Here is a 7,966-nt window from a genome sequence, read left to right as displayed (position 1 = left end):
GGACATCACTGCAGGAGTTCCTCGGGGTAGTGTCTTGGACCCTACCATCTTCAGCGGCTTCATCAATGACCTTCTTTCAATCATAAGGTCAGAAGCGGGGATGTTCGCTGATGATTGCCCAATGTTCAGCACCATTCACAACTCCTCAAATACTGAAGCAGTCCGTGTAGAAATGCAGCAAGACCTGGACAATATCTAGGCTTGGGCTAATAAGTGGCAAGTAACATTTGTGCCACACAAGAGCCAGGCAATGATCATCTCCAACAAGAGAGAATCTAACCATCTCCCCTTGACATTCAATGGCATTACCATTGCTGAATCCCCCACTATCAACATCCTAGGGGCTACCATTGACCAGAAACTGAACTGGAGTAGCCATATAAATACCGTGGCTACAAGAGCAGGTCAGAGGCTAGGAATCCTGCAGCGAGTAACTCACCTCCTGACTCCTCAAAGCCTGTCCACCATCTACAAGGCACAAGTCAGGAGTGTGATGGAATACTCTCCACTTGCCTGGATGGGTGCAGCTCCAGCAACACTCAAGAAGCTCGACACTATCCAGGACAAAGCAGCTCGCTTGATTGGCACCCCATCCACAAACATTCACTCCCTCCACCACTGACGCACAGTGGCAGCAGTGTGTACCATCTACAAGATGCACTGCAGCAACGCACCAAGGCTCCTTAGACACCACCATCCAAACCCGCGACCTCTACCACCTCGAAGGACAAGAGCAGCAAATGCATGGGAACATCACCACCTGCAAGTTCCCATCCAAGCCACACACCATCCTGACTTGGAACTATATCGCTGTTCCTTCACTGTTGCTGGGTCAAAATCCTGGAACTCCCTTGCTAACAGCACTGTGGGTGTACCTACCTCACATGGACTGCAGTGGTTCAAGAAGGCAGCTCACCACCACCTTCTCAAGGGCAATTAGGGATGGGCAAGAAATGCTGGCATTGCCAATGATGCCCACATCCCATGAATGAATAAAAAAAAAGAACTGCACACAGTACTCAAGTTGTGGCCGAACCAATGAGTTATATAGTTCCAGCATTACCTCCCTCCTCTTGTATTCTATATCTCGGCCAATAAAGGAAAGGATTCCATATGCCTTCTTAACCACCTTATTGACCTGTCCTGCTACCTTCAGGGATCTCTGGACATTCACTCCAAAGTCCCTCACTTCCTCCACACCTCTCAGTATTTTCCCAGTAATCTTTATTCCTTTGCCTTGTTTGACCTCCCCAAATGCATCACCTCAACTTCTCCAGGTTGAATTCCACTTGCCACTTTTCTGCCCATCTGACCAGACCACCAATATCTTCCTGCAGCCTACAGCTATCCTCCTCGGTATCTACCACACAGCCAATCTTTGTGTCTTCTGCAAACTTTTTGATCATGCCCCCCTACATTTATTCTAAATGGTTAATATACACCACAAAAAGCAGGGGACCAGTACTGAGCCCTGCGGAACACCACTGGAAACAGCCCTCCAGTCGCTAAAACCCTTTGTTTCCTGCCACTGAGCCAATATTGTATCCACCTTGCTGCATTTCCCTGGATCCCATGGGATTTTATTTTTTTAACCAATCTGCCATGTGGGACCTTGTCAAAAGCCTTGCTTAAATCTATGTAGACCACATCAACTGCACTACCCTCATCTATCTTCCTTGTTACTTCTTCAAAACATTTGATCAAGTTGGTCAAACAAGATCTTCCCTTAACAAATCCATGCTGACTATCTTTGATTAACCAGTGCCTTTCTCAGTGACAATTTATCCTGTCTCTCAGAATAGATTCTAATTATTTGCCCACTACTGAGGTTAGATTGACTGGCCTGTAATTATTCAGTCTATCCTTCACTCCCTTTTTAAACAGAGGTGCAACATTAGCAGTTCTCCAATCCTCTGGCACCACACCTGTATCCAGTGAGGACTGGAAAATGATGGTCAGACCCTCTGCTATTTCCACTCTTGCTTCTCTTAACAGCCTTGGATACATTTCATCTGGCCCTGGTGGTTTATCAACTTTCATGGATGCTAATCCATTCATATTTCTTCTCTCCCTATGTTTATCACATCCAGTACTTCACACTCTTCCTCCTTATCTACCATATCTGCAGCTTCCCCCACTTTTGCGAAGACAGACTCAAAGTATTTCTTAAGAACCGTACCAACATCTTCCGCCCTTACACATAGGTTACCTTTTTGTTCTCCTTAGTTATCTTCTTACTCTTAATGTATTGATCAAACTTCTTTGGGTACACGGTGATTTTGCTTGCCAATATTCTTTCATGCCCTCTTTTTGCTTTCGTAATTTCCTTTTTGATTTCACCCCTCCACTGTCTATACTCCTCTCAGCTTTCTGTAGTATTGAGTTCTCAGTCTCGGACTTATGCTCTCCTTTTCTGCCTTATCTTACCCTGTAGGCTCCTTGATATCCATTGCACTCTAGATTTGCCGCCTCACCCTTTTTCTTTGTGGGAACATGTTTACCCTGAACCCCTTGAATCTCCCCTTTGAATGCCTCCCACTGCTCTGACACTGATTTACCTTCAAGTAGCTGTTTTCAGTCCACTTTCACTGAATGACTCCTCAGTTTAGTAAAATTGGCCTTGCCCCAATTGAGGACTCTAACTCGTGTTCTATCTGTCCTTTTCCATAATTATGTTAAAACTGTCCGAATTATGATCACTACCACCAAAATGCTCTCCCACTGCCACTCCTTCCACCTGCGCATCTTCATTTCCTAAAACTAAGTCTAAAACTGTGCCCTCTTTTGTTGGACTTGCTACGTACTGGGCAGAAAAGTTCTCCTGAATGCACCTCAAGAATTCTGCTCACTCAATTCCTTTCACACTAAAACTATCCCAGTTAATATTGGGGTAATTAAAATCTCACACTATTTTTGCCCTATTGTTCTTGCACTTCTCAGACATTTGCCTGCATATCTGCTCTTCTATCTCCCTCTGACTGTTTGAGGGTTTATAATACACTCCCAGCAGTGTGATTGCCCCTTTTTTGTTAACTCAATCCATATAGCCTCATTTAATGAACCTTCCAACATATCAACCCTCCTCACAGCTGTAATACTTATCTTGACCAAAATTGCCACTCCCCCTCCTTTCTTATCCCCCTCCCTATAGCAGCTGAAAACCCTGTAACCAGGAACGTTGCGCTGCCATTCCTGTCCCTCCTTAAGCCATGTTTCTGTAATAGCTATGATATCATACTGCCATGTGTTTATCTGTGCCCTCAGCTCATCTGCTTTATTTGCTATACTCCTTGCATTGAAATAGATACCCTTGAGCACTGCCAAACTCTTTTTAAAAATTTTCTAACACTCGTTTCCTCTGTCTTCCAGACTCATTCATTAATTTTACGCCTTCCATTTTAATTTCTGATTATGTCCCAGCTGAGTCTACCTTCAAGTCCCCATCCCACTGCCAAACTAGTTTAAACCCTCCCCAACAGCACGAGCAAAATGTCCCGCAAGGAACTCAGTCCCGGCTCTGTTCAGGTGCAACCCGTCCGACCTGTACAGGTCCCATCTCCCCAGAGCCAGTACCAATGTTCCAGGAATCTGAAGCCCTCCCTCCGATCTGCCAAAGTCTCATTTAAACTTCCTGTTGCTGTCTTTTAATTCCCTGCCCATCCCTACAGCTCTTTCAGAATACACACTTTCTCTGACTGTGGCCTCCCTTTGTGTACCATTGGCAACTATGCCAGCAATTGTCTCTGCTTCGCTCTTGAGAATGTTTCTTCCAAACCCCTCTGTCATAACACCTACATCCCTTATCTTAAGATCTTTCTTCCTTAAAATTCCTCTTCTTTTGCATGCTAATTGTAATCTCTCTCTGTCTTTGGCTTGATGTCTGTTTTTCACCAGTCCTTTGAGAAGTGCCTTGGGACATTTTTCTATGTTAAAGATGATTGATATATGCAAGGAGGTGGTGGTGACAGAGTTTGTTGCTTCAGGAAGAGATGTATTTCCTTAATTTTCAATTTTTTTCAAATTATTTATTGCCCATCCCGAGTTGCCCTTGAGAAGGTGGTGGTGAGCTGCCTTCTTGAACCGCTGCAGTTCATGTGGGGTAGGTACACCCACAATGCTGTTAGGAAGGGAGTTCCAGGATTTTGACCCAGCGACGTTGAAGGAACGGCGATTTAGTTCCAAGTCAGGATGGTGTGAGACTTGGAGGGGAGCTTGCAGGTGATGGTGTTCCCACGTCCTGCTGCCCTCGTCCTTCTAGTTGGTAGAAGTCGCGGGTTTGGAAGGTGCTGTCTCAGGAGCCTTGGTGCGTTGCTGCAGTGCATCTTGTAGATGGTACACACTGCTGCCACTGTGCATCAGTGGTGGATGGAGTGAATGTTTGTGGATGGTGTGCCAATCAAGTGGGCTGCTTTGTCCTGGATAGTGTTGAGCTTCTTGAGTGTTCTTGGAGATGCACCCATTTGGGCAAGTGGAGAGTATTCCATCACACTCATGACTTGTGCTTTGTAGATAGTGGACAGGCTTTGAGGAGTCAGGAGGTGAGTTACTCGCCTCAGGATTCCTAGCCTCTGACCTGCCCTTGTAGCCACGGTATTTATATGGCTATTCCATCCTGGTAACCCCCAGGATGTTGAGAGTGGGGGATTCAGCAATGGCAATGCCATTGAATGTCATGGGGAGATGGTTAGATTCTCTCTTGTTGGAGATGGTCATTGCCTGGCACTTGTGTGACGCGAATGTTACTTGCCAGCTATCATCCCAAGCCTGCATATTGTCCAGGTCTTGCTGCATTTCTACACGGATTGCTTCAGTATCTGAGGAGTCGCGAATGGTGCTGAACATTGTGCAATCATCAGCAAACATCCCCACTTCTGACCTTATGATTGAAGGAAGGCACAGTGGCGCAGTGGTTAGCGCCGCAGTTTCACAGCTCCAGCGACCCGGGTTCAGTTCTGGGTCCTGCCTGTGTGGTGTTTGCAAGTTCTCCCTGTGTCTGCTTGGGTTTTCTCCGGGTGTTCTGGTTTCCTCCCACAAGCCAAAAGACTTGCAGGTTGGTAGGTAAATTGGCCATTATAAATTGCCCATAGTATAGGTAGGTGGTAGGGAAATATAGGGAAGGTGGGGATGTGGTAGGAATATGGGATTAGTATAAATGGGTGGTTCATGGTCGGCACAGACTCGGTGGGCTGAAGGGCCTGTTTCAGTGCTGTATCACTAAAACTAAAAAGGTCATTGATGAAGCAGCTGAAGATGGTTGGGCCTAGGACACTACCCTGAGGAACTCCTGCAGCGATGTCCTGGAGCTGAGATGATTGACCTCCAACAACCACAACCATCTTCCTTTGTGCTAGGTGTGACTCAAACCAGCGGAGAGTTTTTCCCGTCGGGCGCCTTGATAACATACTTGGTCAAATGCTGCCTTGATGTCAAGGGCAGTCACTCTCACCTCACCTCTTGTGTTCAGCTCTTTTGTCCATGTTTGAAGCAAGGCTGTAATCAGGTCAGGAGCTGAGTGGCCCTGGAGGAACCCAAACTGAGCCGTTACTGTGCAGGGTATTGCTAAGCAAGTGCCACTTGATGGTACTGTTGATGACACCTTCCATCACTTTACTGATGATGGAGAGTAGGCTGATGGGGTGGTAATTGGCCAGGTTGGATTTCCCCTGCTTTTGTGTACAGGACATATCTGGGTAGTTGCCAGTGTTGTAGCTGTACTAGGGGCACGGTCCACCTATCTTGACTGGATGTGGCAGGACTGCAGAGCTTAGATCTGATCCGTTGGTTGTGGGATCGCTAAGCTCTGTCTATCGCATTCTGCTTCCGCTGTTTGGCATGCAAGTAGGCCTAGGTTGCAGCTTCACCAGGTTGACACGTCATTTTGAGGTATGACTGGCACTGCTCCTGGCATGCCTTCCTGCACTCTTCATTGGTGGTCATTAACCAATTAGGGCAAGAATGTGTTTGACAATACAACCACTAGATGGTGCACTGCTTGCACATGCACAAATGCAGTATCATTGACTGTCAGTGATGTCAGCTGCTTGTAATAAAGATGGTGCTGCTCAATCTTATTATAAAATTATACAGAATAGAAAACAAACTCTGCATTGGCTTCTCTTTCTCGGTCCCTCCCGCCCGACTGCTCGCAAGTTGGTTGGTTGATGTGTGGTAACGTCAGCACACACGTGCATGGATTAATGCTGGCAAGTGTTTGGACGTGCTCAGATGACGTCGGCGATTGCTCTGCATTGTCAGGCGACACTTTGTTAGTGTCACCTAAGAATTGAATAGAAACAGGAATAGGCCATTCAGCCTCTTGAGTTATTCCTCCATAAACTGAAATCATGGTGATCTGTTTCTCATCTGCGTTACCTTCCTTGATTCTGTACCACTTAATACCCTTCTCTAAGACATTACTTTTTTTTTTATTCTTTCATGGGATGTGGGCATCGCTGGTCAGGCCAGCATTTAATGCCCATCCCGAATTGCCCTTGAGAAGGTGGTGGTGAGCTGCCTTCTTGAACCACTGCAGTCCATTTGGAGTAGGTAGACCCACGGTGCTGTTAGGAAGGGAGTTCCAGGATTTTGACCCAGCGACAGTGAAGGAACGGCGATATAGTTCCAAGTCAGGATGGTGTGTGACTTGGAGGGGAACTTGCAGGTGGTGGTGTTCCCATGTATTTGCTGCCCTTGTCCTTCTAGTTGGTAGAGGTCGCGGGTTTGGAAGGTGCTGTCTAAGGAGCCTTGGTGCATTGCTGCAGTGCATCTTGTAGATGGTACACACTGCTGCCACTGTGCGTCGGTGGTGGAGGGAGTGAATGTTTGTAGATGGGGTGCCAATCAAGCGGGCTGCTTTCTCCTGGATGGTGTCGAGCCTCTTGAGTGTTGTTGGAGCTGCACCCATCCAGGCAAGTGGAGAGTATTTCATCACACTCCTGACTTGTGCCTTGTAGATGGTGGACAGACTTTGGGGAGTCAGGAGGTGAGTTACTCGCCTCAGGATTCCTAGCCTCTGACCTGCTCTTGTAGCCATTGGTCGCCTTTTGATCAGCGGTAGCGGTGATAGTGCGAGCCAGGGGGCAGCCGGGAAGGTAAGTTTCACTATAAAGTACTTACCTGGCGATTTGGCGGACGCAGACACAGGGACTGCTGGGTAAGTGAACTTATATATTCGGGCAGTGGCTAAACCCGAAACACAACACGTGTAGTGTCTCCCACCCATCCTCCTCCTCTAACCAAAAAAAAAAGGACTCTAGTGTGGAGGGTTTGGTAAGGTAAGGTTTTCCTTTATTTGTTTTTATTTTCTGTTGTCACTTTAGAGCAGAGGGGATGGAAGCTAGGGCTCCTAGCATGCTCCTCTTGCAGGATGTGGGAGGTAAGGGTCACCACTTGTGTCCCTGCTGACTTCACCTGTGAGAAGTGCACCCAACTCCAGCTCCTCACAGACCGCGTTAGGGAACTGGAGCTGGAGCTGGATGAACTTCGGATCATTCAGGAGGCTGAGGGGGTGATAGAGAGCAGTTATAGGGAAATACTGACACCTAAGTCACAGGATAAAGGTAGCTGGGTGACCGTCAGGGGAGGGAAAGGGAAGAGGCGCACAGTGCAGGGATCCCCTGTGGCTGTTCCCCTCAATAGTAAGTATACTGTTTTGGATACGGTTGGGGGGGGGGGACCTACCAGGGGAAAGTCACATTGGCCAGGTCTCTGGCACTGAGCCTGGCTCTGTGGCTCAGAAGGGAAGGGGGGGAGAATAGGAGAGCGATAGTGATAGGAGATTCAATGGTTAGAGGAACAGACAGGAGATTCTGTGGTCGCGAACGAGACTCCCGGATGGTATGTTGCCTCCCAGGTGCCAGGGTCAGGGATGTCTCGGATCGAGTCTACAGGATTCTTAAGGGGGAGGGGGAGCAGCCAGAAGTCGTGGTACACATCGGTACCAATGACATAGCTAGGAAAAGGGATG

The sequence above is a fragment of the Heterodontus francisci genome, chromosome 22, assembly GCF_036365525.1.
Source record: "Heterodontus francisci isolate sHetFra1 chromosome 22, sHetFra1.hap1, whole genome shotgun sequence".
Classification (NCBI taxonomy): domain Eukaryota; kingdom Metazoa; phylum Chordata; class Chondrichthyes; order Heterodontiformes; family Heterodontidae; genus Heterodontus; species Heterodontus francisci.
Note: the sequence above shows the minus strand (reverse complement) of the source record.